This window comes from Anas acuta, chromosome 3 (assembly GCF_963932015.1).
Source record: "Anas acuta chromosome 3, bAnaAcu1.1, whole genome shotgun sequence".
Lineage (NCBI taxonomy): Eukaryota > Metazoa > Chordata > Aves > Anseriformes > Anatidae > Anas > Anas acuta.
Genome location: NC_088981.1, coordinates 73,071,662 through 73,097,615, shown reverse-complemented (window position 1 = coordinate 73,097,615; position 25,954 = coordinate 73,071,662). Strand labels below are relative to the sequence as shown.

Here is a 25,954-nt window from a genome sequence, read left to right as displayed (position 1 = left end):
ATTCAGCTACAGTTTGTCACAGTCCCCTTTTAGTTTTCATCTAAACTACCCTGAACTTTAGCTGCACAAAGTATTTATTATTTCTTTATTAGCTGCAAAACTCACAAGGACCAAAGGTGGGAAGCATGAAGTTCCTGAGAAATCCAAGAAGCAACTGCAATATTATCCAAGCTGTCCTCTTGTGCTGCCTTTTTATTGCAGAAGGTCAATTTACAACATAATAGAAAACAGAATTACTACAATTTCAGGCTTGCCATGCAGGAATACATTTGCAGAGCATCGAAGACTGAGACAGATTTTCACACCACAACCTTGCAGTCATTAATAAAGAAGATTGTAGTTTCTGTTTGTCAATATGTGTTGTTCTTACAAAATATCAAATCAGCTTTTCCTTGAGGATGGAGGGAGAGAAATGAGTTTGCGTGCAGAGGCTCTACGTTTCGAGTCTATAAAAACCATTATGCTAGAAAAGATAAACTTTTGCATCTTCTGTTTGAAGGTCACTCTCAGTGTAGTAACTATTAGATTGTGATGATTTGAATGTTCCAGTCTGACCCTGGAATTCACCTATACTCCTGCAAAAGTAAGTATTGTTTTTGTGGGGCAAAACTTCACAAGCAAAACAAATGGCAGTCTTCTGAAAGCAAAAATTGTGCAGTTTCAGTAATGCAAATACAATCAACAGCAAAAGCACTGTGAGAAAGAAACTCTGCGTGGCTACTGGGAAATGACTTTGCTGGAGGGAAGGCACCAGCCTGGAACACCTGAGGCTTCAAGACCAACAGATACATGCTCTTACCACTTTCCTTCTGGCAGGCAAACAGTGGAAGCATTAACATATTTCTGAATTGTTGACCATAGGTGGCAAGCAAGAAGACTGCATGACAAGCCTCATGTCATAAATTCAGTTTCTAACCACAGTTATGAGTAACAGGAATTATGTAGGATGGTTTTGCTTATTCAAAAGAAATAACGAAACCATGAAAGCTATTAAATCCCAAAGACTACAGAAATACATCTATATTTATACCTGTAATCTAATCTATGCAAAGCAGATGTTTCCAATAGCAATATGTAGACATTACAGTAAAGGTTTCCAGAAGTGTGTTGCTAGTTTTAAAAAAAAAAAAAAAGCCTCCTGCTGAACCCACTGTCTGAACAGTTTGTCTCCCTGATTGGGATTTCCTGGTAATACCACAAGTTTCCTTGCCTTTTTTCCTTGTCAGACTCCTAATATGAATTTATTTTGGTGTGGCCCAGTAATATGTTACCCCTCAACTCAAAAATAATGTCTCTCCAGGGTAATGCGTTGGTTCTTCACCATAAAGGCAACGCCTCCATCCTAAAATCTGACTAGACAGCCAAGCTTTCTCAAATTATAGACAGCACATGTCTATGGGTCCCAGCAGTGAAAGACTCACCCAGAGTCACAGCTTCTGCCTTGGGGAGCAAATCACCAAGTTTACGTATGGTAAGGAGCACCCATGACAATTAGATTTGGACCATATTTTTTTTTATTCAGTTTCAAAAAGAGCAAGTTCTCAAAAGTAAGAGGAGATAACTGAGCTGAGTGCCTGTTTCTCAACAGATGTCTTTGCCAAATATGAGGTACAGCAGCAAAAATGTGTTTCTTCACTCATCCCCACGCCAAGTTATACCTCCTTCTGGTTTTCCCTTTTGACTTATGTGAGTTTTTATTTCCTCTCACCTCCTCTCCCACTGTTTGTTGAAATGCATACTTTCACACAGGAATTAATAACGGAGCAATCAAATGGTCATCCAAAGATCAAAAACTTAAGCTGTTGTTTTCAAGCTTTGTTTATGTTTATTAAACTTTTCTAGCTCATTTCATTATTTTTCTGCTTACCCACCCTGCCAAACACCTCTTTGGTGGATAATAAAATAATCCAAATAACAGAAAAACAGACATCTCATCCAATTTCTCTTGGCAGGCAAGAAGGAATGGGATATACCAGATAATTATGAAAAGAAAAAAAAAAAAAAAAAAACAAAAAAAAACAAAAGAAAAAAAAAAAAAGAATATCACACATCCACAAGTATTTTGTAAATATAAAGACCTCACTATCTGATTATCTCTATTTCCTTCTAGGTGTTCCAAGTCTTCAGAAAATGACATGATATATATGTATCGGGACATAAAATCTTAGCCTCTGTGTGCCTCTGAGTACCTGTCTATGTCAGCCACCGCAGATGATAAAAAATTTAAAAGTCTTGGTTTTAAAACAGCCTTTAAAGAACAATGATGGAAAGCATCAAAAGTGATATCAGTAAATATTCTTCACAAAGGAAACGGGGACAGGAGTAGAGAAAGCCTGGTTATGATGCTATTAATAAAAGATGGAGAGTTTAATTTCAGTATCTTTTCACAGGTTATTAGCAGGCTGATAACTAGGACAGTGTTCATTCATAGTTGCTACACTTCTTCATGCAAACAAAGATCAGTTTTAATAAAATGGAGTCTGCCTGATCTTCAACTGCTTTGTGTTATTAATACTATGTAATTTTCCACCTTAGCCTCACAGTGCTGTTCCTGTCCCTTGGCTACAAAAGGTGTTGTCTTAATAAGCAGCATAAGAGCATGTTTGAAGCACTGGGCTTGGGTCACTGAGAGAAGCCAAGCATTTTGTAAAACCACTGACATCCCTGGGCTGAGGCTTGCACCTCCTGACCCAGGCTGTGCTCTGTAGATCACGATCCAGCTAATGAGGTTGCATGTACTTGTAATTTCCATCACTTTTCCATAATGCATGGCTGAAGAAGGGGGACATCAGGCTGGGCAGCTCCAGCCTGAGAATTTGTGACTAGACAGCTTAATTTCCATTCAAAACGCACCTGGAAAAAGGGACTCCCCATTCCCCCAGAGCACCACAGCAGTACTGGTATTCAGCAGAGCACTGCTCGCAGCTCCCCACACCAACATGTGCGCAGGTACAGCAGCCCCCGGCCATAGTCTTGCAGCAGCAATACTTTGCACCCTGCAGAAGGGAGCAATGCTGTCAGCATCTCCTGAGCACATCTGCTAGTCCTTCTGGCCTCCAATTAACATCTCCATCACTATTCACCCGAACTGCTGTTATAAGCAAATTAAGAAACATATTGGGGGAAAACGTATTCTCCTGCTTGGATAGGTCATGATCAGTCAAATACTGTAAAAAATCCTGCCACTCTTATCTGCCTCTCTCAGTAGAACAGTTATTACAGAGCCTAAGAGAGAACAACATTTTTTTCTGCCTTTCAGTGACTCTTTTAGCAACCAAGTCAAATACAATTCTGAGCTGACTGTACTATGTTTCATTTAAGAAGGGCTGTCTTTTCAGTGCATTATATTAGACTTGGGGGGATGCTGCAAAAAATACAAAGGCTACATAACAGGGTAGAATTTGTTATACTCTTATAAGCCCCAAAGTACACTTCTGGCATTGTCCTGCATTTCACCGATTAAAACATTAGACAGGCTGTGTGTTTTCAGTTTATCTCCCATGTTTCACCCACCATTAAAATTAGCTGTGCAAAAAACATGGGCTTTCACACATTAGCATTTCCAAGGATTTTATAGTCATTCTGTAGGCTGAAATTGGGGTAAACATTGTCTTCAAGCCACTGCAAGAGGTGCCATGACTTGCCAGCGTGATGACAACCCTTGGGATGCTGAACAGTGTCACGAGGCAAAGGACCAGCAGGAGGCTGGACTGCAGGTAGAGGATCTTCTGCTGTTTTTAAACGGGGAAACTGAACCTTCACCAAAAGGGGCTGTAAGGATATGGAGTTGTCCCTGGTTTGTCATCACCTCTGGATCTCAACTCCTAAAGGAGTCAAACCTCTGGAAGGAAAAAATAATAATAAAAAATAATAATAAAATGCTGTTCAGCATTCAGTATCCAAAGGAGCTGAATGGGATTCTACTGATCTTACAAAAGCTCTTATTTCCACTATCACTAAATAAATATGAATTCTTAAAAAAAAAAAAAAAATGTGCTTACACCATCACATTTCTCTCTCTTCCTCCCCTCTGTCCCCCGCCATGCTTCCAAGCACTGACAGGTGGGAGGCAAAAGAAAGAAGTAAAAGAGAGAAATAATCTAACCTTGGTTATTTTAGAAGGAGTTCTTAACCATTGTAAATCACACAGCCAATTTTCTCCCATTTAGAAATCCCCAATCCCAAATAACGTTTACTAAGATTTCTGAAATTATGGTAAAGTTGCACTGTTATTAAAGTCACTGAGTGAATGGAATAAAGCAGTGTAGTTGTGTGCAGCTGCAAAATAGAAAATATTAGTGTTTTTGAGTTTGAAGTTATCTCAGAAAATGTGTTGTGTGCCATTAGAATCAATTGATTAATAAAAAGTTTAAGAAATAGAGGCCAGCCAAACTAATCATTGCCAAATCTTCTGGATATTCAGCCATTTAATTTAGAAAAAAAAAAAAAAAATGGCAGTAGGAATACAAACTTTGGTGGATGTTTTTCCTGGAAAGGACTATGGGGTTTTTAATGACATAATCTCAGTCTTTCATCCAGCAATTTCTGAAGTATATCCAAGAACACTGTAATTCCATTCATTGCTAACACTTGAGTTTCTAGAGAATAGATTTTGGACTTGTTAGCTGACTTTTTCAATCCTACTGTAGGATTTAGGGTGCTCATTCTCTATAGTTCTTCATTTTACAAGATATCAGGACATCATTATTTTGTTGGAGCTACAATATGCCAGGTGTGTGTGGCTGTGTAATTACAAGTAATGATTATTGTAGAAATAATCAATTACTTGTTCAAGTGTTCTAACTTCTATCTACACATCAGTAACTACACTGAGAAGGTGATTCTTGATATCTGGTGCAACCTCAAGGAAAACACTACCTGAGAGAAAAGCTGCATCATAGACCTCCAGAGCAGGTAGTATCATGATGGGAACCTCAATAATTCAGCAGTAGACATCCTGATTATCCACATCCTTATGTCTGATGGAAAGTGGTAACTTTAGCACAGCAAATCATGAAGACACTTTGGAAAATCTAATCACTCTCAAAATTCACCATCATTGGACTTCAGGCTGCTGATTTTTATGTATTCATATGTTTCAAAAATATTAACAAGCTTCACAGCTTTCTGATCAAATACATTCAGTCTACGGTATTAATATTTTTAATATTAATGATAGATCTCAGGCTGCATGACTGGAAGAGCAATGACTTTCCATTTGTGACCACTGAAATTGTATGGGCTCACCGGTGTTCCAGAGGCATTTGGATAATGCCTTTAAGAACAGGCTTTAACTTTTCATTAGCCCTGAAATGGTCAGGCAGTTGGACTTGATCTTTGTAGGTCCCTTCCAACTGAACTATTGTACAGTATTTTATTCTATAAATCAGTCATAACTGTTAGTATGCCAAATTACTCAACAGATATTAACAATAAGAGTAAGTAACCTAAATATGTCCTGGGTACTGGCCTAAATAAGTCCTAAATATGCTAAAATCTTGCAACCCAGCTGTAAGACCTGCTGTCATTTCATACTAATATCCAAATTTCAGAAACAAAGTTATTCAACAGGATTTACAGAAATACAAGCATGGTTGGCGAAGTGATATATCACACCAGTGACCAGTGACACTACCTTTGAAACAGTCCACCCTCTAACACAGGAGCTTTATTCAAACCATATACATATCATATGTAAAACTAACATTTTTAGTCTATATTAGCAAGATCTCACCATTCTTTTGGCCAGATATGTGGGCAGTCTTGGGAATGTGAACATAGTACATATAAGAAATCCATGCAGATTCAGCTTCCTTACATGAAAAATGATCACAGGGTCTTTGTTGCTGCTACTTTTTGCAGTATGTGTCTGGTAACACCTCCACATACCTCAGCAGTTGCTTTTTCTACTTCAGCTGTGACATCTTTCCTTTATCTTCCCAAGGACAGTTTCATTGGCTTCCTTTATCTCCTGTTCTACTTAGGGAGTTTTAAATCACACGGTGGCAGCTATTCTTCCCATTACTTTTTATGGTTCGGTCATTGGTTACTCATGCAAATGTGCTGCCAGCTACAGACTGCTTGGCCTAAAACCCTGTCTCTGATGGCCCTCTTAGGATGAAGGTGGCGACCATCCAAATCAAGGTCTGACATGGTATGTGCCTCCACCCCTCAGCACCTCCAGGGATGTAGTCAGTACTAGAGCTAAAAGTTATTTCTGGTTTATGCCCTTGATCAGCACAAGAAGCACCTACCCAGTCTTAGCTCTCTGGGCAAGTTGTCAGTTTGGTACTTCTCATCACTCAGCCAATAATGATGCTATAAGTCACTGACATAAAATTTCCCACATTTGCATTAACTACCACTGGCCATTTGCCACTACCCAGGTGGACATTTCACTAGGGATTGCTGGATGGGCAGCACAGCTTGCTAGAAATCCACAATGTTAGGTGCTTTCAGAGGCTTCAGCTACCTGGATCATCTTAAAGGAAAGCCAGAAGCCTTTTGCAGCTTTGATGAATAGATGCTTTAGGATCTTTTTGTTTCAAGAGGTAAAGCTTTTTGTAATAAACCCTCCAAATAATCAGTTCTGACAGCACTTGTCCCACTTCAGCCTATTTACACAGTTATCCAAATTATGAATCAATGCTTATTCTTTCTCATTCATTCTCTTGAGGAATGAAAAAGAAATATTAGTATACATCACTCATGAAAATGCCTTAAACTACTGGAAACAGTCTGAGAGCAAGTGCTGTTGTGTAAACACTACAGTCATTTTTCTGTCTCCTATACAATAGCTGGCATGAACAATAAAAATAAATGTTCCTATTGATTTCCTATCCGTTATTCCTTTTCATTCCCAAGGCATATTATTGAAAATATATCAACACACATTCTATATGAAGAAAGAGACAAGTATATATATCTTAACATTATAGTCACTAATGGAAAGACTGCATTAAAAAAGCATGATTTAACCTTATGAAATCATGTCGTCATATTTTTCTTCATTCATTGCTTCAACATGGCCGACTTTTGGTTCTCTCCAAAAATCTGCCAGTATATTTATTACTGGCTTATTGTGTCAAGTACTGAGCCTTTCTTAGATAGTTTAAGCATCTGTAAGGTTCTGCCTAAAACAGTTAAATGTCCCGTTGAGTAACATAGCCCTCTTCCTATATATCAAAGAATATATTTTCCTTAAACATTCAATGAAAAATGTTTTTCCAGTAAGCAGACTGCATGTTGCCTGATTTTGCAATGCAACTCAGTGTGTGCATGTAGTTCCTGCTGTATCTTCCCTTTCTGCTGTCTCCTGCCTCCCAGAAAGAGCTGCAGAGAAGCACCAGAGGAGCAGACTGGAGTAAGGATCTCCCAGGGGACTGTGGTCATAGCAGAAGTGAACCAACAACAACCATGGGTCCTGTTCTGCCTTACGTCTTCTTGAGTGACAAGCAAAAAGTGAAAGAGGGTCAACATATGATGAAATTATAACTAACGTCTGCAGACTGAAGGAAAAAGAGTTAAAAGGCAAATGTCAAAATGTCTAAAATTTTGCATCCAGATCTATTTTTGGAGGTACTCAGATGAAGAGCTCAAGGTGCAGTACACCAAAGATTTACCACCTTCGCCTCCCTGCTGAAATATATCACTTAGCTCAGGATGTTTCCATTTCCTTTGGAACCATACTGGTTACATCCAGATCTAAAAGGCTTTATACTCCAAAATTAGAGCAGCTCCACATGCTGCTCAGCTCCAGTGACCCAGCACTGTGTTACTCAGTCTGCACCTTCTTTCATTTCCTTGAGAACTACCTCTGTGCCAAACTATACTGTTTTTACTAACTGCATGGTTCCCCTGTGCCCATGGACAAGACCAGCAGAAGAGGCAGAGTAAGTAACTTAATGTTTCACATTTGGGTGCTTTGCTATAATTAAAATGAGTCTTGTACATGAAATCTAACTATTAGCCATGATTTTTGCTCTGTATCTGTAGAGCATCCTGTAAAAACCCTAAAACCTTCCTCAATCTCTCTCTCTGTCTGTCTCTCTCTCTCATTACCTTATGTTAATTTTAGGCTTGTTTCCTTTATAGAAAAGGCATTATACTACTGTCATTACAGAAAAGAGTGCAAAGTACTTCCTATTGTCATCACTAGAAAATTAACCTTAGAACCATTTAAACCTAATTGAGGAATTTTTTTCTGAATAGGTGCTTTCATACTACCTTCATGGCACAGTAATTCTGGCTATCATAAAAATGTCTTTTGATGGCACAACTTTCCTCTTTCAAGAATAATCACAAAATTATTCTAGTTTTATATACAAAATTCAGTGCAGCCATGGCTCCAGGTTTCACAATGGTTTCTCTATCCACTTGCAAAAATGGATACTAATGGTCCTGCCACCACTCCAAGTGCATGTACAAGTATTAAATGCACTCATTTAAGAAGCTGACAACAGCAATCCAGGTGAGTAGTTAATTCTCTATGCAAGATGATATATACACTTAGGACCAGAATGATTATTTTAACTTTTTGCACCTAACCTAAAGCACACGAATACTTAGCTCTCTGACAAGTGGATAAAGTTGTGTAATTACAGGCAATGAGGTCAGCCTTGGACAGCTGGAATTAGACACCTTTCACCCATGAGGGTGCCTCTACAGCACTGCCAGTTTTAAAGGGATTGTGGAGGACTATGATCATATAATAAGAACTTTGCCTAATCACCTTGAAAAGCTGGGCTAAGTCCAAAACTTCATGGCAATTTTACAATACCTGTGTCAATTGAAAAACATGTTTCTTGTTGAGACCTACTGAAATCAAATAAAGAGTTCAGCTGAAAATGGCCATCTTAAAGGAAACAGTTACTCCTGTGAATTATTGTACACATGTTCATTGAACTCAACATTACTGAAGTTTTTTTATATGTATCGATGGCATCAAAGCCTAAATAACACTTAACATTGGCTTGGTTACCACACTCCAGTTCTTAATACAGCAAAAGAAATAGCCTTCTCCACTAGTTATCTAAGATATAAAAATAGTATTTCAAAATACTTGTATCACGTTAAAAAGAATTTTAGAATAGTCTATCCACAAAGCTACTTTGACTTTTAGTTACAACCATCACTGAAAGGTAAAATTAATATACTTAATATCTGATTAAAAACTTTAAACAAACATCAAAATAATGGTTGATTAAGTTGAAATTAACATGGCCTTTCGTGTTCATTTACTTTTTACTAATATCAGTTAGTTAAATAAAAGATATTACCTCTCCCTATAAACCTTGCCTTTTCTTCTACTCTTCAGCCATAATAGCTACAGCATTATCATAACCCATTCCCTCTCCCAGGGCACTCCATCCCCTCAGCTGTTCAGCAGGGATGACCAGAATTCCATCTGCCTGTATCCAGCATCTCAAGATCCCCAAACTGATATGATAGCTGTCATGACAAGGAGTCTTCTCAGATGCATTGATGTCTTCCCCCAGTCCACATTAGGCTCCAGAATTTTATTTCTGAACACTTGGATGCTGCTCCCACTAAGCAGAGAACTTGCATCCCAAGCTAGCAAAAGCTTTAAAAAGTGCTTTATTACCAGTGCATGCATATAAGTGTGGGATTTCTCTGCACAGACTGATTTTTAAAAGCCCAGTTTCTGACAGATGGAAGTCTTAAGCAGCTACATTCTTCTTATTTATGTGCAAAGATCCTCTGTGAAGATAAAGATTCATTTGTTCTCCTGAAAAAAAGTCTTCTAAGTAAGGAGTGGGAATGTAATGCATGTATTCAACCCCTCTCAAGTTTAATTCATTTACTCATTATCTCAAAGATCTTCTCAAGCTGTCGACACAGAAAGGCAGAACACTTTAGTTTACTACCACTTCATTTTCAAGAAGCATTATATGAATATTACCTGTGCAATAAACTGGTGAGTTATAAGTATCTGTAAGCTACATTTTTGAGTTTGCCCTGAATTTCCAAAAACACTCAAGTGATTTAAGGTGTCCTGATTTTATATTCTCAAAAGCAACCAACTGCAGGTTACTAGGGATCCTTAACCTTGACATCTGCTATTCTGTTTTGTGTGACAGAAACCTGTCTACATCATCTACGTGCATGGGTGTTCACCACTTTGAAACTCTCTCCCTGGTGGAGGTTGGATGCACAAACCCATAGGCTCCCAGACATAGCAAGTTGTTCTGTAAAGATGAACTCCCAGAGACTTGCTTAGGCATAGGCAGTGGGATTCAGAGCAGAAGAAAGATTACAGCTGAAGGAGTCCTTGCTTAAATCGGTAGGCCACAAAGCCAATGATCACTTTAACCAATTCTGCAAGCCCTACTGGTGTTAAAATGCATGTGCCAAGGTAAGACACATCTAAAAATAATTACTATGAGTAAAGTACAGTAGATAATGTGAGCCACAAAAGCAGGACCAGTTGCCTGGAAGTAAAGCTGAAATGTTAATGAGTTGTAAAAGCACCTATTTAGCGAGAGAATCTGTTACTTCATTTATAAGAACCTTTTTCTTTCTTCTTTTTTTTTTTTTGGCTTGAGCAAGTTTAGCAATAAAATTCCCTTTCATTTTTGCCATCTACCTTCCTATCAACTATATCGTCTGCTTTCAAGCTTCATTGTTAATCTTATTCTGAAGGCAATTTAAAAACCACTAGATCTCAGTTCTTTCCAGACACAGTTGCTATGGTTACATATATGCCAATATACATCTGGATGAAAGGAGGAAGAACATCTGACTGTTTGCCTTTTAAAAGGGAGAGCATTATAAGCCACAGTTAAAAGTATAAAAGTACAGCTGAAGATCATTTCCCCAGCTCTGCTTCAAGTCAGTGGAGGCAAAGCTGGACTCCATGCCTCCCCCATCTCCCATGGACAAACAGCGTGCAGATTGGCCATGCTGCTCTCAGAAAGCACTTCTGCATGACTTCTACTCTGTTAAGACTTACACTCTGTGTCATGTCCAGTTCTGCTTTATTTTGCTGGTTATTTCCCCTCCTTTTCTCACACTACACTACCTTTGGCAACTACTTGGCCTTATGGTTATTGACTCAGACAAGATTCAGTTTTCAGAAGCAGACAAGGCACATCTAGCAAGCTATTATTTTGCCTCAGTGTCACCAGTGAATAGCACTTACTGCCACAATTGGGCCAGTCAGGCCAACCATACTCCGGAGAAAGCAAGAAAAAAATCTAAAGTGTCAGTGTTTTTCACAGCACTCTGCTTCTTTCTTATACCTGAATATAACAGTTATTCAGGTCATTAGTCACTATTTGAAGATTCATATTTTTATTAGTGTGGAAAAAGTTGTTGCCTCTCAATTACATATACCCTGGAAGATCAAATTCTGTAGCTTTAGCTCAAGACATTGATCCGTGCACAGAGAACTTAAGTCCATGTGAATTTACTTCAAGTCTTCCAAGAGAAAAGGTGACTGTTTGCTTTGCTTGTCTTGCAAAATTATAAGACATCTTTTCTTAAGTGAGTATAGTTCTTACCAGAGCACAGATCTACCATATAGGCTCTACCTTGATTTTTTTCAGAGAAAAACTTTATTATAAAACAATTCAGTACTTTGTCCATCAAAATTATTGAAGCGGCTCCCTACCCCATACACAAGATACATCCCTGTACGAGCTTCAGAGAAGAGAAGCTCCACAAATAAACTATTTCTCCCTATGAGCCAGGACCCAGGGCAAAAAAATGCGACAGAGTCTTATGAGCTGATCAGAACAGACTGAGCAAGAAAAATGTCTTCTTACTATCACATATAATGACCAGGCAAATGATGAATATGCACACACTATGTCTTTCTTACCATCAACTACAGTGAGGCAATAAGAGGAACCAAATGTTGAAAATCCCTCTCCCTTGGGAAACCTCCACTTTACTTATGTTTATGCTCTATTCCAGTGCCATGAAAATTAACATTAAATTTACAGTGTATTAACACATTTGCACAAAGCCTAAGCAGGGATGAGATAGTCATTACTGATACTAAGCTACTGATACTTAAATAATTGCTTTCCTTTATCAACCTTATTATCAAATGATCTTGTTACAGCTAAAGAATTACCTATAATCATTTGCACAGAGAGGATTTTAAGTCTGATCAGAAAAGAATCATTAAACAGTAATTAAAATACCGCATGTGCTCTCTGCATTTGGCTCAAAAGCTTGCAAGAGCAGCGTGTTAAACAATTCCTGCTAAGTGCAGAGATAAAGCAAGGTATGTCTGTACTGAGTGCACAACTGGGAGCTGGAAACATGACTTTAGTCCATTTATAAAGTTTTCTCATTAGGTTTCGATTCAGGAGTAATGCCAAAATGGTATTTAAAGGATATTCAATCACTCATGACAGAAAAGCTAGACTGACATCGCACAAATAGTGTTTGATTATTACCAATCTATCATGTCAGTAAGCAGGAGGAAAAGATACATTTCAATTGATTTCAAAAGATCACCATGACAAATGGGTTCCAGGAAGCTGGGCAACAACAGATTTCGGATCCTGATTAATTTTGTATAAACAAAACTGCATACTCTGGCCTTTCTTAAGAATACAGCACAATCCTCAATGCAAAATTCAAGCAGTTATATGACCAAACACTGGGTTATTTTCTTACCAGTCTTTTATTTGATTCTTGTGTTTGCAGACTAAAGCCCCATAGTGCATCAGTCTGTTCAGCTCTCCAAGAGGTAGTGGACTCTACAACGCTCATTAAAATTCTAGACTTCTACTCAGTTGTAACATTGTCATGGTAAGTAAGAAGTGAAATAGTGTCCTTGAGAAAATGACCCCAAATATTTGGGGGACAATTAGAGTTGGTCAAATTACATGTGAGGAAGTAATACAATCAGAAAGACTATGCTCCAAACACAATAGAAAGGGAATGTTACCCACTGGCACTGTACTGCACAATCTGCTACCCACAGCCACTCTGAAGGGGTACCAGGTATCTCTGCCAATAAACAGACCTGTTGGTTGAAGCAACATTCTCCACTGCATCATTTTTGACTTGCTATGGACACTGGTGGTGAAGTTTGATGTGTATTGTTCTCCAGAAACAACACAGAGATTTTCCCGTATTTTCCACGATCCCAGATTTGTTTGCCAGGTAAGCATGGAAGAAATATTGGCCTGCCAAACATAAGGAAAAAGGGAGGTAAAAATAGTAATCACAAGTTAAAAATAGTGATTACAAAAAAATCACAATCTAACACTGCTCAAACACCGAGTGCTTACAGAAAGGTTACCAGTAAAAAAAAGACCAAAGGGTTCCTTTGGTCTTTTTTTTGTTTGTTTGTTTGTTTTTTTAAAGAAAAGAAAAGAAAAGAAAAGAAAAGAAAAGAAAAGAAAAGAAAAGAAAAGAAAAGAAAAGAAAAGAAAAGAAAAGAAAAGAAAAGAAAAGAAAAGAAAAGAAAAGAAAAGAAAAGAAAAGAAAAGAAAAGAAAAGAAAAGAAAAGAAAAGAAAAGAAAAGAAAAGAAAAGAAAAGAAAAGAAAAGAAAAGAAAAGAAAAGAAAAGAAAAGAAAAGAAAAGAAAAGAAAATCACATGGAAGTATATGAGATATATTTGTTAGATTATCTGGTGATTAAGACAAATAAATCCTTGCAGAAACTCCCATTATTTCCAGCTTTTCCATGTAAGGTATCTAGATCTTTTTCTGGGGCTTCTCCGCTCAGTATACCACAGAATGTATATTAAATTTTAAAAGTCCCTTAAAGATGCCTTTCTAGTGGTGGAGAAAAAGAGGGAACAAGGGAGAACTTCTTCTGTGCAGGCTATTACCTGTATAGCTAGAACCACGTAACTAGGAGATACCGTTGAATATTACTGCATGTCATAGACGACTAAGTGCAAGAAGTCATAAAAAACACAAGTTCCTTCATCACGCTCCTTTCACATTAACTCTGGTGGTCAGGGCAATCAACATGAAGAGAAGTGTTACCCCTTTCCCTAATGTGAATAATGATTAACTAAGACTGTCTAGCAATGAGGGAAATATTCCAACAATTAATGGGGGAAGTGTGAAATGCAGTCTGCTGGTTTATTCATCAGCTGAGGAACTTAAGAAAAGAGTTAAGGTGAACAGTAATTGATATGGGTTGAGGTAGTGAAAAAAAAAGGAGAATTAACCCTGTGGTTCAGTCTTCTTCTCTGGTGCACTGGAGCAATTGTAAAAAATAAATAAATAAATAAAAATAACATTTGCCTTTGCAGTGGTTACATGAATATGAATCAGTGAGAGGCAGTTTTTCATTGGAATGACCGAATGTAGAGACCATTTTTTGGCACTTCTACCATGCTTCCTTCTTCTGGCAACTGGGAAGAAGCACAGTACATTTGAGTGACACCCAACAGACAGATACATTACAAAGGCTTTGGGAAATTCCCTGAATTTCAGATAGTGATCCGGAATTCTGCATTGCAAAGCGAAGAGGAGAGCAGAAAAGCAGTTTGCTTCCATATGTGTCCATAGTTGTTCCTTCTTCACTGAGGTTACAACCATGGCTGAATGCCTGAAAGTCTGATTTCAAACTTCTCTTAAGATCAGTTTCTCAGCACAAACATCTTTATTTCTAGTTGCAATGGCAATGGCTTCCAGAAAGAACATCCCTAGATTATCTCGCAGTGATTCTGAGCTACAAGGTTTAATCATGATTAGCTAACAGCATGCTAAACATAATTTCTCCTGGTCTAGTAAGGCTATAAAACTCAGTCAGGAGCACAGCAGCCATTTATTCTTCAGAACAAATTTTGCACTGTGATAAGCTTTTACTCATGTTTTCAGTGACACTGTTCATAAAGTGAGGGGCTACTCACTGAGAGTAAGAGAAGCAGAAATGAGATTTGTGATTGGTATCAATCCTCGTAAAGTTATACAAACCACAAAAAAAGTCATCTCTCTGGTCAGCTCCTATAGGATGTTCTGAGCACATGTAAAACCAGAACTGCTGACCTAATTATTTCACATCTCATAAGAACATTAAAAATAAATAAAATAAAAATCTGCTCTCAGATCTGAAGCCTTGTGTGACAAGTTCCAGTCCATTTACTAAAAGCCCTTGACATACAGAATTCATAGCCACTTTGACAGCCTTAGTTAGAAGCATGCCATTATAATCTGTTGCTCAATGTAACTATTACCCCAAAATGATGTTCCTGCATATTCAGCCTGTGAGACATGGGCAGGCACCAAACAGAAAGGGAGCTGGGATAGCCTGGCACCTGAAGTGGGCTTCACTGCCTCACACTCACTGATGGCTGAAAAATGCACTTTGAAGTTAATCACATAGCTTTCACCTCAATAACCAGTGTAGACCTTGAATGTTTAATTATGCTACTGGTTTTATACCTAATCAATCTTTTTCATTAAAATCCAGCGAAGCAGACAACTGAGATAATTACTGAAGAATCATCTTAATTAAAAATTTTAGCTTCTAATTAAGAGTCATTGTTTACCTCATCAGAAAGCCATTAGGATTCAGGACAAGGTTGCCCTGTTCATTATGTTTCCACTCTTTTTTCTTTTTCTTTTTTTTTTTTAAGCTATGAGCAAAGAGAATGATACAGGTTTTTATGTTAAAAAAAAAAAAAAGAATTATTATAGTTGTCCCAAGAAAATGAAGAACATGCACTAGCCAGTGTCACCATTTGTTAGAAGCCCCATAGCATATTTACATCCAGAGTAATTACTGGATATCTTTGCATATAAATTGAGGCTGCATCAGTCCTTGAAGATAAAGCTATTTCTACACTTAGAATGGACATGACCTCGTAAAAGATTTTTTAATTCCTTTCCAGCTAAAATAAATATAATTTCAAAATTCCTCAACCCTTCTATCCTTCAATCAGAAACTTCTCTCTGCTTTTTACTGCTATTTTCACAAATGCTCATCAGATTGAGGTCCACTTCAACTTCAGGAGAGCACAATCAGTCATTTCAACTAGGGAACTAGAAATGCATAGCAGTCAAATGCTGTCACTGAAGATGTGCAGCTTCACCACACCGATACTCACTGCAAGATATTGGCACCAGCCATGCAAGTGCAATGATGCTTCAACTGGCAGAATTGATCAGGGAAAAGAATTATCCACTCCTAACCCTTGCAGTTTTCCCCTCTCTGTACATTTATAGGCAGAAAGCAAAAAACAAAAACATCTCCATATGGAAGATTTTTCCACCTGTACTTCTAGCATGCAAATTTTTAAAAATCATGATGATGTCAGACTAAAATGCTGAGTTCAGGCATTTGAAATGCAAAGGTAAACACCTCTAGGTAAAATGGTTGCTTGTAAGCACTGACCATCTGCTATAGAAAAAGCAAATGATGTTAGGATCAGCAGTAAAACAAAATAAAGCCTATTTTATAGAAACATCTTGTGCCATGTATTTTTATTTATTTTTAGTGGAATCCTGAAGGACGTGGTATAAAGAACAATACAAATATTCAGTTACACTTCTCAATAGACCAGTATTTCTGACCCAGGGAGTTCACACTGAGAACAAAAAAAATTATCATTAAACTATACATTCATCACACAATCCACACAAACTTCACATACATCAACAACAACAACAAAAATCCCCACACCACTGACCAAAAAAAAGAAAATCACAACACTGACAAACATGGACAAATACACAGACGCCTCATCCCTTCACCACATTATAACACAAATTCTTCCCACATATTATGTACTCTAACAACACCCAGTCCATGAGGACCTGAGAAGACAGTAAGTATTAAGAGTACAGAGAATTTCTTCTTCATGAAAGCTCTGCAACCTGTAAGTAGGTAAAGGTCGAAAGAATGGCTGCCAGAGAATTCATATAAAACTTTCAGGTACCACCTGGATATTACTAATTTAAGTAATAATTGTCTCTATCTGTAAGAATGATGATTGTCCATAATGCAAGATAGCCTACTATGGTGCGGAAGAAAGTACTGGATTATAGGTTTAGGGTGTTTTTTTGTTTGTTTGTTTTTAGTGGGTGAGAAAGACAGAAGAAACAGAAGACAATTAAAAGGCAACTACACAGAAGAGTAAATAACAGCAGCTCCTATCTGTTTTCAGACAAAGAACTCAGTTTTACTAACCAGTGCCAGCACTTCTTAGTCAGCCGTCCTTGCTCTAACCTGTAATAAAATCTGATTGCAGGAGTCTGAAGCAGTTCTTGCTCCACTCAACAAATAATTTGAGAATACACAATGGAGCGGTAGGCAACCAGCTATAGTATAACAATACCCTGGATCGCACACCAAGATGGAGATTTTAGGGGGGTCTGAAATGCTAATAGGTTTACATTTGCCTAGGACACTAACTCAGTGGAAAGGCAAGATAAAAGGTTATGTCTACTGATGCACCTGGGTGATCTTACCGAAGTTTCAGGTGACTTACCCTAATTTAACATTTAGATCTTCAATTTATTGTCAAATATGGGCTGTACAATTTCTAAGGCACAAATGTTCCTACTGCACCATCATTGAACTGACCAAAGTTCAATTAGACTCTTTTCCAGCAAGAGTCTCAGGCCACATCCTGTAAGTGTATTCAGATATCGGAGGTCAAATTGGACTCCTCAAGCTTTCTGACTTGGATGAGTGAGTCCTGTGTACATTCCCACCACTGCACTAGAAAAAACTTTTTAAAAAGATTGAGAGACAGTAAGGCAGGTATTTTATTTTGACAGAAGAGAAGCAGAGGAAGACCTGCACCATAGCCTCACCATTAGAGAATTCACACCTATCATACCTTTGTACATTTCATCTCCCAAGTGAAAATGGCCTCTCATCACTGGGATCTTGGATTTAGAAGAAGGAGGACTGAGAACAAGAACAAGTCTATCACTTTAAGAAACAACTAAGTTCTCTAAATTCCAAAGCAGGTTTATGATTGGTCATCCAAAACAAGAGTGAAGCATTTATTTCCAGTAAGGCGTTCATAAGAGAGATTTTCAGTACTGTGTCTGTGGGAGTTCAGGAACCTCTGCACTCAGCTCTATTGATTCTCAGTTGTCAGCACCTCTGCCTCCCCATGCAGTACAAGGAAGCCTATGTAGTTTGATTTAGGACAGATGCCTTCCAGTTACAAGATGCCTTCTAGGGTAACAAGAAGCCTAGTCCTTGTAAAACTAATCCCTATCCACCATTACAGAGTTGGCTGTGAGTCATTTACTGGTCAAGAATGTGCCCATATAAAGACTTTATTGTAGACACTAATGGAAAACACATGCCAAACTAGTTACTTATTACAGCTGTAGGAAAGCTAATGACATGAAACAGCCACAGTGCCTCTCTACTTACCCCCCATAAAAGTTCAGGTCTGTCTCTTTAATTGGCAGAACTAAATCAATTTATCACTTAATTATGTGTCAATTTATGAAGAAAAGTGACGTCTGATTTGCTTGCAATCCTACTTATCAGACCTGGAGTAGCTAGAAAATCAGAGATTTAAACATAAAAAAAACTCCTGCCTTATCCACATGCACTCAGCTTAGCAGCTGCTTTAACAAAATAAATTATCTGCTTAGCTGAGTAACCAAATTTCAGAAGTTCTGAAGTGCAACAGTAGTGAGGAGTAAGAAGTTGTAATATAAATGTAAAGATTTTGTAGGCTAGTAAAATGTATTTCTAACTTGGGTAGATGAGCAAAGCTTTGTCTTCCCATTCTTTTTCTATGCAGAAAACTCTGAAATGAACACCAGAAGAAAAGATACAGCCTTTTAAGTACATGATGTAAATAGCTCACAATCCTCATGTCTACCTATTTAATCTAAATTTACAGAGGGATTTTACAAAGTCTGAGTAGCACTTAATATTACACCTACCTGAGGCCCCAGGACAGAAAATGTCCATATTTGCCCTGCTGCTAGGGATGCTTTGCTCAGATAGTTGTAGGTCCTTGTCTCTGGGACAACAATGGCAGTGCCCCCTGCACAAACAGGAATATTAACATATAGTGATGCAAGGCTTACCATATTAAGAACTGGGAACAGCCAGACAGCAGCAGGCTCTTCTACTAAGTGAATAAAAAGTTAGTAGTAAAGAAACCTCTCCTCAAAGGAGACCTAGCACAAGATAAGCTGCGTTTAAGTCCTTTGCAAGAGATGTGCTCATTTGGGTCACCTTGAGGATGGAGAAGTACAGAGAGGCCTCTGATTATAGTTATCCTTTCTGGGGAAAGCTAATCAGCTTACCCCCACCTGCCTGCAACAGTGAAGGCAGCACTGCAACTGCCACTGCAACACAGGCAGCCTGGGGATAGGGAAAGTGCATCAAAACTAGTCCATGCATGCCCACACTCGCCTTCAAAGCAGAGTGGCTAAAAGGTATGAAACAGAGTGAGAGAAGAGATAATAAGAAGAATCTATAGATAAACAGGCGTTTTAATAGATCCAGGAAAGGTGCTAGCATTACTCAAAACTTACAGAAAGTTTAATAACTGTAGCCTAGACAGAGAATAAAAGAAGAGCCGAGTCAATAACCAAACCCAAGTACTGCATGATGTGAATGACACCAGCAGGATACGGGAGACATTTGCTACATGTAGCAATGAGGTACAGTGTTAAAGGAAAACTGTCAAAAGCCTAGATTTCAGCCTGATAATCACAACAGAGTGGAAAAAAAGTAGGAAGAAAAAAAAAAAAAAGTTTAGCATTGGGACCGAGAGCTGCAAAAATCATTAATCTTGGTAACATACAATAGAATCCACATAAGCTCAAGGCAGATGATGATCCTGAGAGATTTCCTGACATGTTGGAGGGCATATGACATCTGCTAGGACATTGGAGAACTCAAGCTATCACTGAAGTCAGTGTCAGTGGTGCATGCAGAGCAATGAGTGCTATTAGTATTAAGGCCAAAGCTGGGGAGGATCTCCAACATACGGTATAATTAAGCATAATGGGAAAGGTGGAGGAGTCCTCAGAATGGGTTAGTCTGATTGCTGCAAGTAATAAAACACCAAGCACATGCTGAGTCAGTCTGAATGTGCACAGGCCCTTGAGTCCCACGCACAGCTAAAACAGGGAAAATTGTACCACAGCCACCCTCCCAGATGTAACTTGTAAGCATTCCACAGAGATAGGAACAGCATGAAGGAGCAGGCACAGTCTACTTTTATCTGCTGGGGAAGCAGAGAGGGTGTTACTTTCATTACTCTGCTAGGAGAAAATCTCTTCTATACATTAGAAAGACAGGCTAAAGCTGAAGTGCAATCTCGGCTGTTGCAGCACCAGAAAGGAGCAAAACAAAATGACTTTAGGCTAATTGCAAAGGGTAGGACATGCAATCAAAACCTGAGTTACAAAAAGCACTGTAAGCACTTCGTACCTCAGAAAAGGTGATGAGATTAAGAGAGTGGAAGTGATATCACCTAATCTTCAAAGGACAAAACTTGCAAACCACTAACCAAAAAAAGAAAACAAAAAAAAAGGAAAAAAAAAAAAAAAAAGGCAAAAAAAAAAAAAGGCTGTGGACTCCCTGTTAATAGTTAAACAAAGATTGTAAGAAATCTCTCAGCACCAATATGAGGCCTGAGGGCGTTAGGGATAGGAGAAAGCAACTGGTAGTGAAGGAGAGGGACAACAACATCCAAAACATAAATGATAATATCACAGTCAAATGACAAAACTCAGGATACTTCACTGAAAACAGGAAGGTGCTTCCCATCCAGCAGCTGCAGCAGTAGAATGTCAGGAAGACAAAACAGCATCGCTGGTGGCAGAGAAGCAGACAGGCTGAGATAGACAACTACTTGTCACTGCATGTCAGAAACACTTGCACTTATCTGATTGTCACACACCTGACAGAACCTGAAGACAAGCCTAGAGAACATCCTGGACAGGTCTGCACAATTAAGGTTTCACCATGCTATCCAAAGCCATCAAGTAAAAAATTAAAGTCAAAAAAGACAGAAAATTCTGTAGCAGCTCTAGCAGCTCTTTACTCATGCAACATGAAAATGGAATGTGAAAGAGAAGGGATAGATGTTCACTCACACCTGTGACTCTGCCAACAGAAATGGGGAAGCGCAGGAAGAAGCACAGTGTGTTGATACCACTGATTTCTTTTTAATGCAGATAATGAGGCCTGGAAGTCAGACACACAGCATCAATTTCCCTTGACCAATATAGATGTTTGGACTTAAAAAAATAAAAATAAAAAAAAATCAGGCTCTGTAGGTGGGATATGAACTAGTCCAGAAGAAGATTAGAGGGAAAAAAAAAAAGGGGGGGGGGGGGGGGATTCCACAGCATATTTCCTGCAGGCATTTGGAAGAAAGCCCATGAGGGATACTGATGCATGCACTTGTAAAAAAGGCAAGCAAGAGCACAGGAATTTTCCAGAAAAAAAAAGGCTTCGCAAGCAAAATATATTCTCTTAGAGTGTTTTATTTATGTAAAGTATCAGGAAAAATAAATAAAAAATAAATAAAAAATAAAAAAAAGGAAGCAATGATAGTTCATGATGCACCTAATAGAGGCTTGACAGCAATTGGTACCTGATTTATATGAACATAGCCAAAACCACTACCTGCTGATACTTGATTATTACAGTCGTTTTGTCAAAGTAACTCAACTTAGAAACACATTATACAGCTCTGCAATGACTCAGACCACAGTAATATTCACCCAGCAATGTATTTACAGCAAGCTAATTTGGAATAATGGCTTGCAATGCATACGCAAGGAATTCTGCAGATTTGCAAAGGACAGTATTTCATACGCACAACAAGTAGTTTGTATTAGCTACAGTCCAATGGAAATGCTGAAAACACACATTTGAGTAACTAACTAGATGTTACTTGAGACAAATGAAGAGGGATTGAAATCCTTACCTCAGTTTATTACATTACCCAAACCAAGCTGTGGAGCTTTATCAGCACTGAGTCTAAAAGTGCAAGAAGCAGACTATCTCAAAACAGGTGTAACACACAGAGGTGCAAATCACTAGGCAGAATACAGCATGATGGGAAAAAATAATGGAAATTTCTGTATAAAATGTCAGTTTGATAAAACTTTTCATGAGAAACTTCAGTATAGTAACAAGAGGAGAAGAATATACCACATTCTTCTGTAATACAGAACATTGTAATACAGGTATACAGAGAGTACCATAACACAGAATACTACCTCACCTACAGTAAACACAGCAGATAACCCCAGAAAGAATCTGCTGAACCTACCAACGTGGCTAATCACTGAGAAGTTGTCACTCTTGTTAATGTTCCTGTACATGTTCCCCTCTTGTGGCTGATGGGCCTTCTCTTATCTGACCAGAAGATCTGCTCTGCAAAGCACCCAAGCAAATTCTGCAACCACACATATAAAAATTGGATTAATAGAAAATTAAATATAAAATATCACAGGATTGAACATTAAGAGCATTAAGCACATTAAGACTCAAGCATTCAAGTAGTTAGAGAATACCAAGATGACATTAATTCATGCATGCCTCATTCTGTCCCAGCAGGCGTAAGCACCATGAAAAATTTAAGTGTTTCTTTTCACCCATAACCCCTCCTTCATTCCCTGATAGATGCAAGGAAAGTGGCCAAACCAGGGCTGCAGAAAGGATTGAACCCAGAGGTGCTGTAGAAACCATCCAGCTGTAAGGTATTTCCCACTTTCAATGGTTTACAATTTAATGCTACTAAACAAACAAGAACAGAAGGTAAAACACAGGGAGAAGAAACTTATCTGGGGTGGTGCAGCATAACAGAATTTAAACTGGGACCAACACTAGTCTTCCTGAACTCCAGTTCAAAGTTTACTCTTTAGATGTGGCATCACATGAAAAGTCAACCACTAGCCAGTAATTTGGGAACACCACAGGATGCCATGAAGCAATCAGTGTGGTTCAGTTTGACTTTGAGAACGCCAGAGTATTCACAGGGAAAGAATGCTTCCTCCCAGGTTCACAAGTCTTGCAGTCTCTGCTAAAGCAAACTAGACCTGCTCTGAGTAAACAGTCCTTGGGTGCATAGATATGTAACAGAAATTCAGATTTTATTCAAATCTTTAAAATAAGGAGGACGTATTTTTCATAATCCAAAGAAGCAGACTACAGGACGATGCCTCCCTCTGGACAATTATAAGCAATGACATATTTCTAGTAATAACAGCAGCCTGAATATGTAATGGATTAAGAGTACACTGGAAGAGATGATTAACAGACAGTCTGTTATGGGCTCCCTAAAGTAACATTTTCTAAAATATTAATATTTAATTATGGAGGTGGCAGCAGATTGCAGGGTTTCCCTTCTTTTTTATTCTTGTTCTCCTTATCTAACACTAAAATATTAGAGATAATGAGAAATCATGTACCTGTGTAAACTCTAATAGCAGTAATATGGCAAAGCAGTAAAAGAAAAAAGAAAAAAAAATAAAAAAGGATAGGCCTCAAGCTGTTCATAGGGTCTCTGGTAATTGGAAGAGTCAATGGCTATATGATTCAAGAAAATACCTTCCCTAGAGAAGGAGACTGACTGTCCCACATTTATACAGCATCTAACCAACACTAAGCAGGCTTTCCTTTGCATATTATTGGTGCCAGCCCAATGAGGCAGAAAATTGCATCGTGTCAGTTAATTTCCCAATCTTTGTTTTCATTGTATTAATCTTTTGGCTTTGCTTCACTTTATAATTTGAAGGCTCAGCAAGAAGCAAACCAAATGGAAATTCAGCTTACTTTCATGTCTAACTGAATGTGGTCGTTGCAGTTTTGGAAAGTTTAATTCTGCGTAATCTCACCCATGAATAATAATCATCTGGTTTTGTATGCAGACATATTAGTGGTTATTAAAGACTGCCTTAAAAATTCTTGGGATTGTGCCCAAAAGCCAGTCACCAAAACATGATTAACAAATAGGTTACAGGAAGATAGGGTTTTTTTAAGCAGAATTGTGTGCCCTGTTGCTATTGAAGAAAAGTAAAGAAAGCTGCCTACTTCCTGAACTTGACTAATAATTTTAAAGTTTACTGTTCCCAAACTGGAAATTCAGATGCTGAGGATGTTGAAACAGAGTGGTTATCTTGGAAAAAGCACAGGAAATAAATATGGAGTTTGCACTGAGAAATATGAATAGGGAATGACAATGATGATGATAAACGATTTTCTACTTGTGCTTAGAGTTAGTTGGCTTACCAAGGGCTCTGTTGCACTATGTACCACTCCAACAGGAGGTCCCTGCAGTTATCTTCTGTTCTGAAACAGGAACATGTTAGCAGATTAGCCCTCTACTGTCCTTCTGCAAGACCCCACATGGAGTACTGCAGCCAGCTCTGGGGTCCCCAGCACAAGAGAGGCAGGGACCTGCTGGAGTAAGTGAAGAGGAAGGCCACAAAGATGATCAGAGCACTGGAGCACCTCTCCTATGGAGAGAGATCAAGAGAGCTGGGGATGTTCAGCCTGGAGAATAGAAGGTTTTTGGCAGACCTTAGGGCAGTTTTTCTATATAAAGGGAGCTTATAAGAAAGATAAAGAATTTTTGTTAGGGCCTGTAGTGACAGGACAAGGGGCAACAGTTTTAAACTGAAAGAGGGTAGATATGGACTTAATATAAGGGAGACTTTTTTCATGATGTGGACACCCCATCCTTAGAATTGTTCATAGCCAGACTGGTCAGGGCTTTGAGCAATATGCTGTAGTGAAACGTGTCTCCATCCATGTCAGGGAGAGTGGACCAAATGATCCTTCCAAACCAAACCAAACCAAACCAAACCAAACCAAACCAAACCAATCTGTGATCTCATAGAAAAGTGCCTTGTCTCTGGCTGGTGCACCACACCAGAGCAAAGTGAGGACCAGATGCCAAGTCTGGGTCTCCAATTCACCATCTTCCCTCCACAGTACACTGACTCCTTGTACGAGGTCTGAAGGCGCTCTCAATCACTTTGGTGTCATATGAGCATTTTTCCTGTTTTCATTTATTGAACTATCATGAAGACACACTGCAAATTTATACAGCAAATCTGATATGTATTTCATGCTGTGGTTATATGATTCCCAGTTCATCCAAATAGGATTCATGAGCCGTATCTGATGAATAAAGCTATTTAAAAAATGAGATGTCTTTTTCATGATTCTGTCTCTGTGATTTTTTTAATAAAAAAAATTAATAAAAATATTTTTTTTTAATAAAAAAATTTTAACCAGTATCTCTTGTAACCACAACAAAGAATTTAAATCTTCCCTTTTTCAGTTCTCCAAGGACATGTCTTACCCAGAAAAGTCTTGTGGGGTTGTGTATTATCTTCCACTTGTGGGAAGTTTCTGCACTTGTGATGCACCTTAGTCACATGAAAAGAACACATATGAAATACTGCTTAAAAAAAAGAGGGAGTGTCCTTTTAGCTTTCATTACCTGTGAGACAAAGGAAGAGCATCATGAGATCAACACTGCACCTCCATGCAGTTCTACACTTCTCAGTAAGAGAGAGAAAACAACCTCCGACCTACGGCTAAGTAACTGATGGCAAACAGAATGAGAAAGGTGTTATTAAGGACTGAAAAGAAACCACTACCTGACGTGAGACTCATGAAAGCCAAGTTTCATTACAGAAGTTTAGCCAATGTATTTCATCCTTGTCAGGGTGAGCAGCCCTATTGAATCACTTTTCTCTGTTTTCCCCCAAAAGTGTCCATGAAACACTCCAGATTGTAAACTGTGAGAAACAAAGTTGTGTTTTTGCAGTGGAAAATTCCACTAGCCTTGCATATTCAAAAGTGATTGTGCAGGCATGACAATGGCATAGCAGTGGGGAGTACATTAAGCAGATACAGGGGAAGTCCCACTGTCCCAAAATAAGGAGAATAGTTAAGAAAAATGGGACAAGCAGTGTGAAATTGGTAAAAACAAAAAATCATGGGCCCTCTAGTCATGAGAGAAGAGGGGGAAAAGAAAAGAAAAAGGAGAAA

The 25,954-nt window shown here is 38.4% G+C and overlaps 1 long non-coding RNA gene across 1 annotated transcript; it reads right to left on the bottom strand.

The window, feature by feature from the left end:
* Positions 1-1,392: 1,392 nt before the first annotated feature.
* LOC137854444 (uncharacterized) lies at positions 1,393-22,916 on the bottom strand. The gene is made up of 3 exons (XR_011095169.1): positions 22,221-22,916; positions 13,004-13,166; positions 1,393-3,841 (listed from the first exon to the last, which is right to left on the bottom strand). It is a non-coding gene; the product is annotated as an uncharacterized lncRNA (long non-coding RNA).
* Between the last annotated feature and the right edge of the window lie 3,038 nt (positions 22,917-25,954).